At 36.1% G+C, this 19,273-nt stretch overlaps 1 long non-coding RNA gene across 3 annotated transcripts in view; it reads left to right on the top strand.

Annotated features, from left to right (window-relative positions):
* The first annotated feature begins 261 nt into the window (after positions 1-261).
* Positions 262-19,273, top strand: part of LOC118912814 (uncharacterized) — a 22,680-nt gene continuing 3,668 nt past the window's right edge. The window contains exons 1-4 of one of the 3 annotated variants that reach the window (XR_005024932.2): positions 262-406; positions 635-684; positions 7,766-8,311; positions 16,687-19,185. This is a non-coding gene — a long non-coding RNA (uncharacterized LOC118912814). Of the gene's footprint in view, positions 407-634; positions 685-7,765; positions 19,186-19,273 lie in introns of all 3 variants that reach the window. The other 2 variants (XR_005024931.2, XR_008996291.1) reach the window with 2 other exon arrangements.

The raw sequence follows: 19,273 nt of genomic DNA, 5'->3' as shown, positions 1-19,273 counted from the left end.
CTTCCAGCTTCTCTCCTGGCCCGAGTCCTAGGGGCTTTGATCCAAAAGGAACTACAAGTACCGTGAGGCTAAGCGGCTAAGCTCCCGCAAAGAGGAGGAAGAGGAAGGCGATAGGAAGGTGGGGCAGAAAGGAAGACAGTCCCTCCCGTTACCTGCCGGGAGTTGTAGTTTTTATTGTATCCCCTTTGTCGTCTTCCCCAGTCTGGGGCCCAAGCAAAAGAGTATGAGAGACCACATTTCCTATGATGCCCTGCGGTGCGTTCGGCTTCGCTTCCCCCTTTGGCGGAGGGAAGGGTGCAGGGAAGCCTGTAAAAACAGAGTTGAAGGGAATGGGTTTCGGGAGCAGAGGGTTTGAAGTTCACGACTCCTACAAGGGGAGGGAAATGAAAGTCTCTCAGTGAAGCAGGTACAGTAAAAAAAATGTCTGCGATATGGCGGGCTGGGAAGTTGAATGGAATGGCCTACTCTAGGCTGGAGATCATAAGAAAAAGGGGGAAAATAGTGAATTGGTTCTCGGAGTGTTTCTTAAGGTCTTTTTTTACCGCCACATTTACGTATTCTCATCTCTGCTTGGCTATTCCAAGTCACTGAGGCGCCTGAACGCCCTTTTCTGCCTTTTTGTTGTCTCTACTAGGGGTCACTGAGGCGCCATTTGTTTCCTCATTTCCTGTACGCCTTTGCAGTGTAAGTACAAGTAACAATATCTTGGATGTGTATAGAGTTTTATATACATATACAAAGGTGTTAGCTGGATATAATATTGTTTGCTGCTTACAATCCTCCCCTCAGAGAGTAATAACAACTATCATTAAGTTCTTAATACATATCTGCCACGGCATTTACATACACTGTATCATATGATCTTAATAATAACCTTGTTAGGAAACACGTTCGGAAAGGAAATGATTTGCTCAGGTTCACCTAGTTAGTAAGTTAGGCATTCAGACCTACATCTGTACTCATAGACAGACAGAAGCAGGAAAGGTTAGGCCAGTATTGTGTAAAATATAACTAGTTTATGGTGAATTGATTTGTACTTTATATAGGAACGTTCACATATGTCATCTCGTCCTCACACCAGTCCTGTAATATCTTTGCCGGTTATTGTTGACTCCCATTTATGGAAACAGACTAGAAGGAATTAAGTGACTTGCCCAAAGTCAAATCACCCATGTATCTCAGAGGCAGGGAGTGTTTTTTACGCTACTACAAAAGAAAAAAAGAGCTGTTAGCTCAGACCTTTTGTTAGGCCTCAGGGTCTCCTCTTAGTAGATTGACTTAAAGGGCTCCTAAAGGTGTTTACCCCTTAGGAGGCAACAGAGCTTTATTACTTGCCTCTTCATTACAGAACACATGATATGTTAATTGAAAGCTAGTATTATTTTAATTATTGTATAGGCAGTGCTTTTACGTTTTCATTCTGGAAATTCTTGCTTTCTAAGACCTTAGATAACTGAACTGCTTCAAAATTTCTGAAACATTTGGCACAAAATGGATTTATCAGTGTAGTCCATGCAGTCATTTGAGTCTTTGTAGCTATCTAGGACTGTCTACCTTATTAGGTTTTAAGCAAGTAGAATTTAATATTTTGAAGTAAACCGTCTGTCAGATAGACACGCTTAAGGGGTATTAGTACTGACTTTGACCTTATTATTGTCTATGATTTTCTTCAAAAGAAATATGTTTGAAAGAGAAACACTTCAGATGTTACTTTTCTAATTCTAATTTCCTAATTCTACCTGGCCTATGCAAAAATAACATGACTTTCATACAAGATAGGTAATGTTACTTATCTTGAAAGGGATAATTTTCAGTGCAGCTTTTCTTAAAGAATTAAGTCAAGCAGGGAAAGTTATTTATTTTTATTCTGACAATAATTTTGTGGTAATTATACAAGTGGTCTTGAAACTGATTTTTAATTGAGTGTTGATAAATTGAGGAATTTGATATACCCTATAAGTGAACATTATTTTCTGCTGTGACTGAGAAGTTACACCTGCAGTAAAATTTTATTTTTCTCATACAGAATCCAAAAAATTGAATTGTGATAGCCTCAGAGCACACGAAAGTTGACAGCAGTGTGAAATTCTAACACTGCCATATATTTTTATGTCTTAACATCATCAAGCCAAATTTTGTTTATTGATGATACATATGAACAGTCAGATTTTTTAAATTGCATCTGAATATGCCATTCTGAGTGGTACCTTGACAAAATAACCATTTCCTACCCTACTGAGGACATGGACAGCCTTTCACTGGCTTGCCAAGCACCATCCACCTGACTGATCCAGTGTTCATTTCCCCATGGAGCCTTGATTAGTTAGAAACATTTCTCCCAAACTAAATGGATTTATTTAAACCCATTTGCTATGATAGTTCTCCTAGCTTTAAGGATTATACTTTTAAGGGAAAAAAATAGGAATATGCTGGAGTAAAACATAGTTAATGGGAGGAGGGAAACGAGACAAGTTTTCAAGCAATTCTAAAATTAAATTTGATCATTTAACTTGACAGGTATTTAATGAGTCTGTAAATGCAAAGTTCAGAAGATAAGAAAGTTAATGTAAATAAAGGCAGTTATATTAACCATGCCATTTCAGTATGTAAATTTATTAATGACAGGCATTTAAATGGCATTGGTACCTATAAAGTAAGAAAAATAATATTTTCCTGAGACAAAATATGACATACTGTTTCTTCTAAGGCCATAGGAGTGCAGAAAGCCTCTACCCTGCTTATGTGAGATACACATGCTTCTTTTTTCTTCCTGCCAAATTCCATGATCCTAATTGCCTATTAACTTTCACAAGATCTTTGTGGAATACATAATAATTCTCGTGCTTGTCTCAGTATTCCAGATAGGAAAAAATGAGCTGGGTACCTAATGTTATCTGCTCTATGTAAAACTCTTCTACAACCATCACCCCAGTATCACTTGTATCTGGAAATGCCAAAATTCAGTTAAAACTGAAACTCATGTTTTTCACAATTTCTAGTACAACACTACTAAACTTCCTGTATTGCTTTTAACAAACAAACCTGGTAAATATAAAAATGAGAGGCATCCACTTATATTGGAAAAGGAAGAGAAGCATAACTTGGGGAATGTTACATGTCAGCCACATACTTTCTCATGTGAAATGTACATCTGTACTAAAAGTTGACTATGTTACTCTAGATACCTACCCCAGACAGTCAGACTTCGAGTCACAAGCTTTTGGTGAAGCTTGGAGTGGATGTGGGAGAGACTTGATTACTGAAGTGGGTATTGTAGCAAATTAAAGGGATGCAGAGGGCCATCCCTGTGCTGAAGGAACTCAGACTCTAATAGAAGAAATAGGCTAAACCAAATTGTACATAATGCAAGTTGAATAAAGCATATAATCAATCAATCCAAAACAGTACAGAAAAATAAATATCACACATGTTACAAAAATGTATTGAGGGCTTATTATAGGGCAGGTGTTTTAAAGTATACTGATCTTTAAAACAATCCTGTGAGATATGTAGTATTGTCCTTATTATAAAGATGAAAAGATTTAACATTATCTTCACCATGATAACCACCCAGCTAGCAAGTAGTAGAGCTGGGCTTCAAATCAAGGTTTTCTTCCATGTTCAGCACTCAACTTTCCGCTACATCGCAGCTGCCTAGTGTTTTGAGAAAGAATTTACCAAGAAGTGATTGCAAACTGGTTGCATTTTTAGCGAGTTCTCTGGTAGTGCTGGTGCTGCCTGTCCAAGGATCACACTTTGAAAATCACTGCTTACTAGACTGTAGGCTCTTTTGGTGAAGGCCTAAAGGCAAAATTTTTTCTGTATTACTGTTGTTTTGAGTTTTGAGTCCAAAGGAATTACTTAATGTAGAATGTTTAGAAAATAAGTAAGAAAATTGAAATTAGTCTTGTCAATTAGAGGTTACAATGGTTAACATTTTTTATGGACTGCTCCAAGTTTTCTGTTTCCTAAAAAAACTTGTAATTAAAAAAAAAATTAAAATTATATCATCATCGTCATAGCTATTAAGACTTACTGAGCATCTACTGTGCATCAGGGTCTTTACATATGTTTATTTAATCCTTATAATATTCTTATGAGCCAGGTACTGTTATTATCATTCTTATATTATTGATGAGGAAACTGAGGCACAGCGAGGTTAAATAATTTGCTCAGTGTCTCGTTGCTAGTAACTGCATAATTAGAATTAAAACCCAAATAATCTGACTCCAGAGCCTATGTACTTAACCTTTAAGTTATACCAATTCATGCTATGCTGACCTTTATGCTGTACCACTGTACATACTGTTAACTTATATTGCTTAATCACATAGTGAACAATCTTGATAACATAAAGTATTCTTATCTAAAATTTAAAAGAAAAGCCTACTTTTTTCTTTTAAAATGTCTCAGACATTCAAAAGTATACAGAAAATAATAGAAAAAATACTCATGGATACATTACTAGGTTTAACAAACATTAATATTCCAGCATATTTGCTTCAGAATACCCCCTTCCAGAAAAAAAGCAACAACCATAGATTTAGTAAGACTATGATTTTGAGGTTTGCTTTTACTTAAAATTACGCCTTATGCATTATAAGGGAAATCACCATTTCTCTTAAAAAAAGAGGCTATCCTTTAAGCTTAATAATAGAGGAGGAATTCTTGAAATGTGGCTAGTGCAACTAAGAAACTGAATAGTTGACTTTATATAATTTTAATTAAACTTATTTAGCCACATGTAGCTGATGGTTACTGTATTGGACAGCACAGATCTAGGTCCTCAAAAGTCCACATTGAAAATTATGAGTCCCCAAATTTCAGTTAGTTCCTGGCTCTGGTAGGGGGTCAGGAGATAGGGACTAATTACAAAAAGGAACAAGGGAGCTTTTCAGATGATGGAAATATTCTTTATCTTGATTATGGTGATGGTGACATGGCTTTATACATTTGCCAAAATTCATCCAACTGTACTTTTAAGATGGGTGCTTTTGATGTATGTAAGTTATACCTCAATAAAGTTGATTTCAAAAGTAAAAAGAAAAAAAAGTTGAGTTCCAGAGACAGGAGTTCCACATCTAGTTTTTCTAAAGCATGCTTTCTGCAACCCCATTTGCCCCCTAAGAACCACCAAAGTCATCACTGCAGTATTATAGGACATGGTGTGACCTGGCCCCTGGCTACTTCGCTGACTCTATTTGCCTGACTTGTGCTTCAGCTCCATGTATGTTCCTGTCTCCAGGCCTTTGCCTTGCTCTTCTTCCTGGAAGACTCTTTACCAAGTAATATTCATTTAGGTATCTGCTCAAAATATCAGCTCCAACAAGATGCCATTCCTGGCAACCTCTCTAAAACAGCACCTCTGTACTTTTCACTCTCCATCCCCTAATCTTGCTCACTTCTTTGCAGCACTAATCACTATCTGAAATTAAAAATTACTTTTCTGTTGTCCTCCTTCCCCATTAGACTGTAAGGCTGTTATAAGGGCAGGCAGTTTGTCGATTGTTGGATTTCCTGTGCCAGGCACACAGTAGCCTCGATAAATACTGCTCAATGAATGAATGGCAGTTGTCCCTGGCAGAGTTTCTCAGGCTGAGATCCAAGCATATGTTCATATAAAATGTACAGATTCTCTACAAGATGTAAAAATTTTTTGTGTTGTCATTTTGATGTAATCTGAGACAAAGTAGTAGTATGATTCTCCAAGTGTGCACCTTAAAACAGGAAGTTTTGAGTGCCTAAGTTCATGTTAAGCTTAGGATTTTGTTTATATCACATGGAAGCTGAACAACATCATGACAAGATGCATGGATAAAGATTTCATGGTAATTTTGTGAGAGAGTCATCACATGTCACAGAAGCCTAGATATGCGAAACTCAAAAGAACCAGCTGTCAGTGCCACATTTCAGTTAGAAGTAGAAATTGCACAAAACATACCCATGCATGCATTTATATTCTTGACAATTTAGTAGCTGTAAGTAACCTAGTGAATACACGGTGAGGAATTGTTTCTTGGTTCCCAGCAATATTAGATTACATGCTATTTAATTCACATTTCAAATACTTAAGAATACTGATAACCCTATGTTACAGCAAGTAAAACTGCTTTACAGAGTTACCAAGTGATACTCAATTAAAATCGGCATTCAAGGAGTTTGTTGCCCCAGAATTTTTATTAAAATATGAGATCTGATAATCTTAGACTAACAGCCAAAACCCTGGAAGTTATTAAGACAATGTAATTATGCAAGCAGGTACCATTTGCATTGCATTATTAAAGTGAACAGAGACACATTTAATATATATCAAAAGTTGAATCTTCATGCTCAGAAACCTAACATTTTAGAGTTCAAATTAACATTGTTTTAAATGGCTGGACCAAGTAACCACTCTCCTTGTAACAGGAGAATCCTTATCATTGCAGTTGTGTTTCCTTTGCCTCTTCCTTTTTCTTTTTTCCCTTTATTTAGGACCAGAAGGGTACTTTTGGGTAAAAGAATAAGTTAAAGAGTTTGCTACAAGAAATAGTTGCTGTATCTTCGTTCCTATAACAATCTTTTGAGTTTTTGTAGAATGGCCTGACCTCTCATTCTGAACCTTCTAGCTCTACCCCCTAAACACAGTCTAATTAAGTTCTTTTCATGAGGATGACTTAAGTCAGAACAAGTAGTACTTGACACATTTTTCTTATGTATAGTTTTATAAGACATATCTGAATAGGTGAGAGAAGAGCAAAAGTACAAACAGAATACTTTTTTAGCCCTGTGGATCATTTACATAAACCATAGTATTCCAAGATAAAAATGCATCATAATGGTGAGGTACAAGAACTAAAATCCAAGGCAGTCTGCAAGTGGGTTTTTTGTTTAGGTGGGCAGCAATATATTCTAGGAAATCATGTTTGTATACTGAGTCAAATCATTGGCACTAGGTGTCAGCACATCACAATTGATACATGCATTGAGCATTGGTAAAATAGCAATCAATGAACAATAAATCTTTCACAAGGGCACCTTTGACCCAGCATTTTTCCATTAGAATGTTGACTTCCATATAGCCTGGCATTTGCTAAGGTGTGCTCTATGAATTCTGTGGATATTAATCATGTTGAGGGAAGGGTTCTGTAGTCAAATAAGTTTAGGAAATGAGTAAACTGGGTTTTCCTCTTATTCCACTGTAGGACTTCTCAAAGCCTTTTTATGCTGATGACATGTGACTTTCCAGAGAGCAGCAGTGATAGTTACAGAATGTCTAGGCAGAGGAAGGGCTTAGTGTGAAGGGTTTGCTTGCAGCACAAGATACTAGGATATGTCCTCAGTTAACATTTGTTTGATTTGCACATTGTTTTATTTAGAGTGTATACTTTGGGATGAGCTGGGAATGCTGAGAATCAGTGGAGGTATTAGTGCTCTAAGTTACCCCTTGGCACTATTATTGATATGTAGCATGCCCACACTTTTTGGCTGCAAAAACATTTTGAATCTGTCAGAGGCACACATTTTAGGTATTACCAACACAAACAAATAGTGCCTCTTATTATGGCCTCTACTTTTACCAATGTGCTTGAAAAGGAGTTAATGTTTGTCCATATTTTCAGGTAGTTTCTGGAGGGTTTTTTCTCCATTTAATGTTTAATCCAGATGGGTTTTTGCATCTGATGGAGGAAGATATTCAACTTATTTCATTTATCTATTTACTTTATGTTGCAAAATACCAGTTGTCCTGAAACCTTGCATTAAATGTTTTTGGTTTTGTTTTCAGGTCCAGAACCCTTCAGATTCACTTACCAATAAGTTCTCTATGTAAACAGATAAATGTGACTGAAATGGGGAAGGATGAGAGTCATTCCAACCTGCCAAGATCTCCTACCCCATCTCTACTCTCCACATAGGGGAGGTTCCAGAAGTACTTTGAAAACCATTAGGAAAGTTAATTCCTTCATAAATGACTTGAAATGCCATGTCTGTAATATGCTACATTAAAATTTTTACCTATTCAATCACTTTTGTATTTTTCTGCTAACCTCATACTTTAAGGAGTCTATAGTCTTTATAATATAACAAAAGAAATTGAAATATCTATAAGTTAAATAACAACATGGGGTTCTTTAGGGGCTGGTAAAATTAGCATGTTTCTTTAAAATGATGTATATTATTGGCAGGAGTTGGCTAAATACCTTCAGTATAGAGATTAACTTCGTAATGTACATGTGGTTGATAATTTGATAGTTTGTCACCAGTTTACAATGTTGATATTGTTTGATCCATCAAAATCACTTGCAGAAGTCAACCCTGAAGAAATAACCAGGTATGTATAGGAAATTTTGTTAATGTTCAGATTACTGATAATGCTGAAGATGATCCAAATGTTTAACAGTGTAGGACTGGTTAAATGAATCCTGGCATATCTGTGAGACAGGATACACTTCAGCCATTACAGTGATGTTGTAAAAAGAAAAATACCTTACTGAGTACCTGTGATGAATCTGGCACCATACCAAGCACCTTAATTACGTTGTCTTACTTAAGCCTAACAATATCCCTAGATGATAGGTATCATTATTCCTGTTTATAGACAAGAAACACAGAAGTTCAAACAGCTAGTAGTGTTGCTGGCATTCAGCCCACGTCTGCTCTTAACACTTGTTCCTAATTACTGCCCTGGCCATATGGGAAAATATTCACTATTTACTGATAGTTATTGCTTTAATGCATTTTAACTGACTTTAAAAAAGAAACACTCCAACCTACATGCAATCCCTTCTTCTTTGGCCAAAGTTACTTCTGCTTGGTAATCTTTTTCCCTGGAATGAATCTATATATGTTTTTTATTGAGCTTCGAAGTATTAAATGAGTGCTCTAAGGATTATAAAGTGGCTATACCTATTATTGTCACTGTATATGATTGGCTACATTGTAGTCTCTTTATGTTCCCTCAGTTCTATCTCTTCTTGCTCTAGTGTCAACTTACAGTCCCTGGCTGGGGCTGGGGACAGACCAGAAAGGAAGACTGAGTTGGGGGAGCTGTGTAGGTCTGAACTTTAAGCACAGTAGCGTCTGCTGTGTATGTGGTGTAGCGTGGTGGTTAGAAGCTCTGGTTCCAGAGCCCAATGGGCTAGACCGAGTCCCGGCTTTTGAACTTGGGAAACTTGTTCGCCCTCTTGGTACCTCAGTGTCTTCATAAAATGAAGGTGGTCATTGTACCTACTTCATAAAATTGTTGTGAGGATTAAATTAGTTAATGCATTTAAAGTACCTGTGACATACTAAGTGCTCACCCATTAGCTTTAATCATTGTCATTATGTACAGAATGGGAGAGGAGAAAAAGAACTCATGAGTTTACTATGTGGCACATTCCTACCTGAGCTCTGTGTTTGATCTCTGTGAGTTAGATGTTTTGATCATTTCCTTTTTATAAGATGAGGAATCTAAAATTTGGGAAGGTTCCATATGGAAAGAGTAGAATGACTCATCAGACCCATTTCTAGGACTAAGGGCAAGGTAAATACTGAAAGCTGCCTGGCCAGGAAATAGTAATGCTGCGGGGATGAGATGAGAACTGGGCCCATGGAGTCATACCACCCTTTAGGAACCAAGGGCAGGAATTAATAACATTCAGGACTGAGTGGGTTCCCTATCCGTTATCAGGAAACCCAGCCATTTTTCTTCTAGTTGTATTTTCTGTAAATACTTCCTGTTTTTTTCTCCCTTACTATGTACTAAAATTATTTCTGAATTACCAGTCTGTCTCACTTATGCTTTGAATGAGAAAAAAAGAAAAAGGAATGTTTGGCCATCTCATGCTGGAGCTTTCAGGGAGAACATGTAGATTAGACACCAGATATGCTGGGCTGCCAATGCCAGAAGAGGGAAAATAAATGCAGGGAAGAAAAGCCTCTTTCTCAGAGGCTTCTGGAGTTTGCTCTTCTCTAACCTTAGAAGATTTTGAACAGTTTCCTAGAGGGTGGGCTTTCACTTATTCATCTATCCAGCATGACTCATCCCCAGAAGTGTTGAGTAAGTGAAATTTTACAGTATTTATGTTTTGTGACTTAGAAACACAATGATGTGGGAAGAGAATGAACTTTTGGAGTCCGACATATCTGAGGTAAACTCATGGCTTTGTCACTTAGTAGTTGTATAATTTGGGGCTAGTTAGTAACTTCTCTGGGCTTCATGTACAAAATAGGAATAATGATATCTGCTTCACAGAGTTGGTACGAAAATGAAATGAGGCAGCAAAAATAAAAGTGGTCAGTGGCTCACATAGGCCTTCATGTCTTGCCTTTCTCTGTGAGACTGTGACTTTGGAGCGAGCATTTGGCTGTGTCTTGAATTTGTTTTTATACTTTACTATATCCAGTGCAGTGCTTTGTTACAGTGATATAAACTACTGAACAACATTGGCATACATGCACAGGAATGGAATAATGGGTAAATAATTTTCGTGGGTTTTAATGTCTTTTAATCTATCCTGTCATAGAGAAAAACTGCCAAATGCAGAGAGATAAGATTGCAGAGTCAGGGCTGAAGAATTGGGCAGGTCATTCCCTGCACAAGGCCAGAGGCTCCAGGGAGAATGGGACTCAGCCCTCGGCCCCACAGCTTGCAGAGCCCCCTGCTTGCTTCAGTTTCCTCAAAGGCAGTCTTCTGTGGGTGAATGAAGCCTCCTCTCTTCTGACAAAGTGTTCCTCTTATAAATGATATACTGTGCTTGATTTAAACTTTTTTCTCTTTAAATTACAGAATACCTAAAATGTAAAGAACCAGACATTCATTTACTCATAAATTAAGGTGGCCGTAATTGCTATAACTTTTTAAAAATTGTAACTTAATTTCAGACCTACAGAAAAAAATACAAAGAATTCCCATATACCCTTCTAATATTTTACCACATTTGCTTATCTTTATCTTTCTGTATTACATATGCAGATTATTTTTTCTGCACAGTTTAAGAGAAATTTCCTCTTGTCCCCCCTTCCAATCTTCCTTGCTTCCCACTTTTCTTCCTTTCTTTCTTTCAAATAAAATATTCTAGGTAGAGCTAAGTTGTTTCCCCTTCATCTGTTCCTGTCCCTCCTTCCCTGCCTCTCCTTGCCTTTGTCAGGGAACCTGCTGTCTTACATGTTTTTGTCCTTTTACTACATATGATTAGATCTATAGATACTGAATTTTCATTATTTGTTGAGACTTACTTTGTGACCCAATACATAATCACTTTCCCAAATATTCCTTGTAACTTGAGAAAGAACATGTACTCCTTAATTCTCTAATGAGCCAATAGCTGTAAACCACTTAGAACAGAGCCTGGCATATAAGCACTGTGTAGTGTTAACTTTTAAAAACAACCACATGGTGTACAGTTACATAGAAATCTGCTGGCTCAAATTTGTTACTGTCTTGTTCAAATTTTGTATGTGTGAGCTCTTGTTTTTTAGAGAAGTGTGTTAAAATCTTCCTGTGATTTTACATTTTTTGCACATATGCTGCCAACTTCCACTCCCTGGCATTGGAGTGAGAGATCCCAGCCAGCTGTCTGGATCCCATCCCCTGATCCCATCCCATTAGCTGGGGCTGTGCGTCGCTGTGCAGCAGAGAGCTAGGATGGAAGTCAGGGCCCTGACCCAGCAGAAAAGGCATCACAGGGAAATAAACGGAAGTTCACAAATTCAAACACACCAGGACTCAGTGGCGTTCACATCTCCCTTTTGTAAGTTTTTTTGTTCTGCAGCCTAATTATCACTTGCTACACTCTGTTTTTCGCCTCTCAAATGTCCCGTTGGTCTCTCAACCCTAAATCCTCCAAAGTTTAAGCCAACTTTTTGGATCATATTCACCAAAATCCCTCTTTCCAATATTTCAGAACTAAATTTCAATTTTCATATGATAGGGCACTGTAAGCTTGGGGAGAAATGTTTCTTAACTGATTCAATGAAAATGGAATATTGTTGGTTGCACAGTGGTAAACAGAATACACATGAGGAAAAGTGGGGAAAGTAGGCATGAAACAAACCCAAATAAATTGTGACAATTGCCAAAAATGAAAAGAACTGTTTCTCTAAGGGAGAAAATAGTAAAAGGGGTAATGTAGTGTGAAGATGTGATGGGAGATGATGTTCTAAGAGGAATAATCAGCTCTGAAGAGGCTGTGGACCAGACTGATCTCAGCTACTGAAGTGCTGAAAGAAACCAGCAAGGGGCTGAGAGGCAGTGGGAGGGGTGTAGGCGCTAGTTTGCTAGTTCACATAGGGCTGTATGAGCCATCTTAGAGGTTACATTTTATTCCAGGAATAGGAATCCATTGAAGGGTTCAAGCAGAGAACAGATGACTGGGTTAATGGATTTAAATATACCTCTAGCAAGTAGGTGAAGAATGACTAGGGAAAAGAGTGTAAGCAGGACATCATTCAGGGCAACTTTGGTAAATGGAAGTTTTTAGTGACTTCCATATGTTTCCCTCTTGTCAGAGTTTCTTAAAAACACAATGGCAAATGAAACAGCCTTAAACTAACTTCATCTGTAAAAGATTGTTTATACAGTTCGTGATGACCATCATAGACTCTTCACAGGTCTAGAAGATCCACTTATAACCATAACCCCACCCCCAATTTAAATCTTGTGGATATTTTGTAAAAACTTTAAATTTTGAAAAATGTCAACTCCATAAGTGCAGAAGAGTATGGTAAATTCCTGTTACCTTGCAAATTGCCTTGCCTTAACTACTCAGTGATTGTTAAGTTTGCTGACATTGACTTTATCTGTTACTTTTTATTTCTTCGTTCACTGAAATATTTAAAAGCAAATCCCAAATGTGTAATTTTTACCTTCATATATTAAGGATCCATCTCTAAGAACATTTTCTTCATACTGCAAAGCCATATTCATAAAACTGACAATTATTGCTAGTATCTAATGCCAATTCCATAACCAAATGTCCTTGGTGTCTCAAAAATTCCTTTATTGTTGGTTTGTTCAAATCAGAATCTAAAGATCTGCTTAATGTATTTGGTGTTTAGTGTTTCAAGTCCCTTTTAATCTAGGGCACTGCTTTTTTCTTTACTTCTCCTTTTTTCTTTTCCTATTTTCGTTTTTTAAAAAAACGTGTCATCAACTTATACAAACTGGACTGATCTTGTAAGATGTCTAAATATTTCATAAAAACTTAAAAATAAAGAAACCAGGATGAAATGTAGAGCTTGAGCCTTTAAGTTTCCAGCAAGTCAGACCATCTCTCTGGAATGTTCTTTTAAGTGTCTGGCATACAACACAGTCCAGTGGACCATAAACACTCACCACACTTGGCATCCATATGCAAGCTGTTAAATAAGAGTGATGTGCTTAATGTTTTAATTTTATCATTCAGGCTTCTCGGGTTCTTGACCTGCTTACTGTGATTTGTCTACTGTTATTAAATTAACAGAATCTGAAAATAGCACTGTTTCTCAAATGTTTTTAAAAACAATTAAGATAATGCTTCAGTGTGCTAACCTCAGCCTTCTTCACTTCAGAAATTAGAAAATTAAAAATAGTTGAACTGGAGGTACCGTCAGTAAAAGCCATTTTACATTTGGTTCCACTTTAATGAAGCACAGAAGTACCGTAAGTGCCCAAACACTATATATGTTCTTCACCTCAGTGTCTGTGTCCCTGAGAAGGTGACTTTGATTTCTTTGCTATAATTAGCTCTGTTGCCAATGGAGCATAGAGTCTGATTACCTGCAGTAACTAGAATTAGATCACTAGTTCTTTTGGCTTTGTTGTTTAAACAGGTTGTAGTGCATGAATATGATTGCAAAATTAAAGTAAAAGTATTTTATATAGCCATTTAATGTTAATCATTTTGAATTATTTACTAGTTTGATTATTCAAAGCAAGGGTATAATTCCAAATTAAGCATAAACTAGACTTACAGGAAACGTGATATTTAATGTTATTTCACTTCTAAATAAAAGACAGTATCTTCACTGAACCTGTGCTCACACATTCTGGATTTAATCCTGGCTCTAACACTTACAAGCTAGACAAACCGTTTCACTTTTCTGAGCCATAGTTTTCTCATGTAAACGGATGTATTCTACTTAATTTATAAAGACTTAAAGATAATAAATGAGACTGAATTTAGACTGCAGCTTGAGGAATTCTGAGTGTGTGTATTGGATCAGGCCCTAAACTAGGAGGTGTTTGACAGAGATATTTATTAGTTAGAGATGAAAGACCCAGTGTTGAGAGCCAGAATCCTTGAATCCTCAATCAGCTTCAGCTGTCCTCTCCTGATACCTGTAACAGATAGTAAGTGTGTAGAGGACCAAGCCCCAGACAGACAACTGTCATAGGTAAGGGCTGGAGCCCCAACTTAATGTCTGGGATGAATTGGGTTGAATTGGATGGTCAGTAGATGGATGACCTTTTCCACCCTCCACTGATAATTAGTCACTCTTTTATTTGTGTTCTTCGAATTTATCATCCTGCCTCATTATTATATTTTTATATATACAAATGTCCCTATAAGTGTTTATTTAATTGAATTGGCACACAAACGGCCAGAAAATGTGTATTTCTCCTCACCATATAGTCATCAATTAGGAAAGATTTGGAATTCTAAAGTAACTTAAACCAAACCAAACCACACTAAGGATGAGGTAACATTGGCAGATGATACTCTAGGAGTTACAATGCAACAAGATGCTGAATTAAGTGTTGGTTCATCCATTCATTTCGCAGATGTTTATTGAGAACTTGCTGTATGTCAGGGATTATACTTGATGACTAGGGTGCAAAAGTGAAAAGACATTATCTTTACTCACGGAGTTCACAGTTTTAGTTGTATTTGACTCAGGAATAGTGTTTAATAATAAAAGAATAATGTTATGATGTGCAGGTCACAAGAGCCCTAAAAGTAGTCTGCAATATTAAATGTAATTATTTCTTGATTAGCAGTTCTATGCCAGGAGCTGTACTAGTTGTTTTGTTTACTGCATGTAATTGAATCCTGGCAATACTCCACTCTACAGATGACAAAACAAAAGAGGTTATGCAATATGCCTAAAATCACAATAGCTAGTAAGGAGAATCAGAATTAAACTTGTATCTTTATTAATCACTACTCAATAGTGGATCACCAGTGAGGTTTCCCAGCACATATTAGAATGTCTGACAGATTGTAAGAATCACAATGGCTTACAAGTATATAATTCACAATAGAGACAAAGGTTTAAAGTCTTTCTGATGAAGGGTTTCTGATTCCCCCATTCTAACAAGCCAGAGCCTCTACTCACTCCAAAATACATGAGTTAACCTGTCCAAGTATGTGGATTTCTGAGTTCCTCCATCCAGTGCCAGTACTTTACTTTATTGCCAGTAGTAAATGCATTATATAATTCTAATTGTAGCACCTCTAGCATTTTATCTAAAAGAAGAAAGTCAAAAATCAACTTCCAAATAAATGAGACAGAAGGGGCAAATGTTTTTTTTTTGAAGTGTTTTAATTGCCATCATTATTCTTTTTTTTCAATTGTGGTAAAACATACATAATATTTACCATCTTAACCATATTTAAATGTACAGTTCAGTAGTATTGAGTATATTCACATTGTTGTGCAACCACCACCACCATGCATATCCAGAGTTCTCTTAATCTTGCAGATCTGAAACTCTATACCCATTAAACAACTCACCATTCTGACATTTCACAAAATTCTAACCAGTACTCTTCAAAAGTGTCAATGTCCTGAAAAACAAGGAAAGACCGAGGATCTATCACAGATTGGAAGATGCTAAGGAGACATGACAATTCAGTGCATTGTGGTATTCAAGATTGGACCTTAGAACAGAAAAAGGACATTAGCAGAAAAAGTAATATCAGCGAGATCTGAATGAAATCTGTGATTTAGTTAGTAGTGTTATACCAATGTTAATTTCTTTGTCTTGACAACTGTACTATGGTTATGTAAAATCTTGACAGTGGGAAAATGGGATAAAGGGAAATTGGAGTTCTCTGCTAGTCACAACTCCCCTAATCTAAATTACTTAACAATAAGGAGTTTCAGAAAATTAATTTTCTCTTCTAAATGATTTTCTTAAGGGACTGCATGGTTATCCCATTAATGGTATCGTTGCTTTAATTATTTCAAAATATCTTTCTTGGAATTGTCTTCAAAAGCCTAAAATCGAAGGCCATAAAATCAGAAGAGTCAGGAGAGATCTGAGGAGTTATCTAGTCCAATCTCCCAACCATTCCAAGGAATTCTGCATGTACCATAATTTATTTATCTACTTCCCTAGTGGTTGATATTTAGGTTGTGCCCCAAATTGTGCCCTTTACAAAGTTTATGTGAAATTTTTTGTACCTATATCTTTGGGCATATTTAGGGATATTTCAATATGCTAGATCTCAAGAAGTGCAGTGGTAGGTCAAAGGAAACACACATTTAAAACGTTGATAAGTCCTTCCAGTTTGCCATGCAAAAAAACTATGCTTCTACCAACAGTGTATGGGCATACACTAACATGGATTATGATCAATCTTCTACATTTCAGCTATTCTGATAAAAGCAAGGGCCTGCTGAGGTGGGGGCAGTGGGAGCAGCCCACCCCTATAGATAAGAATATTTTACCACTGACATATTTTAGAATTTCTGAAGCATGATGATATGTTTTATTATTATTTTTTAAATTCTCTACAGACAGTGCATCCTCTTATTGCCTGCTTTCCTTCCTGCTGACTTAACACTGCCTAACCCTCCTCAGTATTCCTGCTAATAGGCAAAAGAAGCCACCAATTTGCATGTCTCTGATTACTAATGAGGTTGAACATATGCTTATTTGTTTGTAATCTGTATTATTGGTAATCTGTATTTCTCACTGAATGACCTATTTATATTGTTGGCCTGTTTTTTGGGGGGGGGGCTTATTTTCTTTTTCTTATTAAAAAAAAACTCATTATATTGTGAATAATAATCCTTTGTTGCCTGTGTTGTAAATATTTTCTCTGTGTGTCACTCAACTTTTAACTTGATGGTTTCTCTTGCTATATGGAAATTATGTTGGTGTTTGGGGGAGAGTACAACTTTTTATTTCATTTAAATTTATTTAAAATGAGAAACACTAGGAACTAGGAATACATTTCAAAAACTTACCAAAACTCCATGTGGGAAACCTGCTTATCTGAGCTGGGAGCAATGCCCAGAATCAAAGCAAAGCATAGCCAAAGACTCCTGGGTGCCCTTTCTAGGTTTTTTATCAGGCTAAGGAAGTTCTTTCTGACTCAAAGTTTGTAAAAGATATTTTTATTTATTTTTACAAGTAGTTTTATTGTTTATGTTTTTTACATTTAGGTCTCTAAACCACCTGTAATTTATAGGTTACTAAGCAGTTATCCTTGTGCTGTTTATACTGAATAATCTATCTTTCCCCACTGATTTGAAATGCCACCTTGAGCATGTGTGAAATCCCCTAAGTAGGAACCTGGGCTATTTTATGGACTGTCCCACTCCACCAATCTAGCTGTGTTTTTCTCATCAGTACCACACTACCCTATTTCCTACATAGTTTTATAGTTCTTTTCAAGTTCACATGTCATTTTGTTACAGTTGTTTTTCAAAACTTTCTTGGCTGTTTTCAAACATTTGCTTTCCAGATAAACTAGAGAATCAACTTTCAAATTTAAAAAATTCCATTGAGATATTGATAAAAATTGCATTTAATTTACAGATCAATATGAGAAGAATTGCCTTTAAAAAATAGTAAGGCTTCTTATCAAGCTATGACTCTCCATTTACAAAGATCTATGTATGTCTCTCATTAAAACATAGTTTTTAAAAATGAGTTTGAGCACTTCTATTAATTTTATGTCTAGGTATTTTATAGTTATGGTTATTTTGAATGGGATATTTTTCCATTGTATTTTTGAACTGGCTCCTGCTGACACATAGCAAAACTATGATTTTTTTGTATTCCTTTTGCATTTAATATCTGGTATTACTATACTTTGTTTACTCAACCTCTCCCCATTTCTAGGCATTAGGTTGTTCCAAACTTTGATAAGCCATAATTAGCATTGCTATAAACATCTTTAATCAAGGAAGTTTTTTTCCCTTTAAATTTCTTCCTATAAATGGGAAAAACAGATTAAAGGGTATATGTAACTTCATAGCTCCTCATACATATTGCTCTGATGAATCTCCTGAAGGGCTAGCACCTTTCCAATTTGCCCGTAATAACATCAGCACATAGGTAACAATGATGAAGATAATGACAATGAGGATAATTTTAAATTAAAAAAATATATATATTTTTAATTTTATCAAATATTTTCTTAGCATTTATGCCTGGTATTGTGCTCTGGGCTTTCATGTCTTCTCATTTAGTTCTTACAGTGAGTGTATAAGATCTGTTTCTGTCTCATATGTACAAATGAGGAAAATGAGGTGCAGAGAGGGAGGGTAACATACCTGCCCTCACTGCTGGTAAGAGACGAAGTCAGTTGTATTGTGATGTTCAATGCCTTCTTCCTATGTCTTCTCATATACCATTCTTTTCATTTTTCATTTACATTTGAAACTGTAAAAAGTATATGAGACCTGAAAATTGTATCACTGTGCATTTCTTAACTAATAATAAAAATGCCATTTGATAACATACTTGTTAAATTGCTTTTTTATCTCCTTTGACCACTTATCCAGTAGAGGGGTGATATTAATTATATATTTGTCACAATTTCATGTATATATTGAATTAAAAGTTTTAAAATTATATTTTCTCCTTTATCTTTACAAATATTCTTGGGTTTTCTTGCCCATTGAGTCTTCCTTTCTTGTATTTATTTTAGTTTACATCTTCTGCAAATTCTTCTTATCTGAAAACTATTACCAGCACATAGACTCATATATTAAGTAGTCATGGTTACATGGAACACCCTTATCTCATTAATATAGTAGCAGGAATTGTAGTTATAGCTAATAATAGCAGCTTCCAAATACTGTGTGCTCAGAAAATTATATATACAATTTTATTTAATCCTCACTATAATCCAATGAGATATTATCTTTGTTTTACAGATGAAGAAATAGGCTGATATATCGACTTGCTCAAGGACACACAGTTAACAAAAGGAAGATCTGTCATATTCCAAAGCCTATGATCTTAACTACAGTACTGCTTGACCCTCCATTATGTATAGAAAGGTGACTCTGCAAAAAAAGCTCTTTATCGTGTTAAAGGGGGAAGGAAAAAGACCCTTCCATACAAATTCATTTCTTTCTTTTTACAATT

The sequence above is a fragment of the Manis pentadactyla genome, chromosome 3 (genome assembly GCF_030020395.1).
Source record: "Manis pentadactyla isolate mManPen7 chromosome 3, mManPen7.hap1, whole genome shotgun sequence".
NCBI classification, from domain to species: domain Eukaryota; kingdom Metazoa; phylum Chordata; class Mammalia; order Pholidota; family Manidae; genus Manis; species Manis pentadactyla.
The sequence above is the reverse complement of the archived record's forward strand: the minus strand, read 5'-3'. Positions and strand labels throughout refer to the sequence as shown.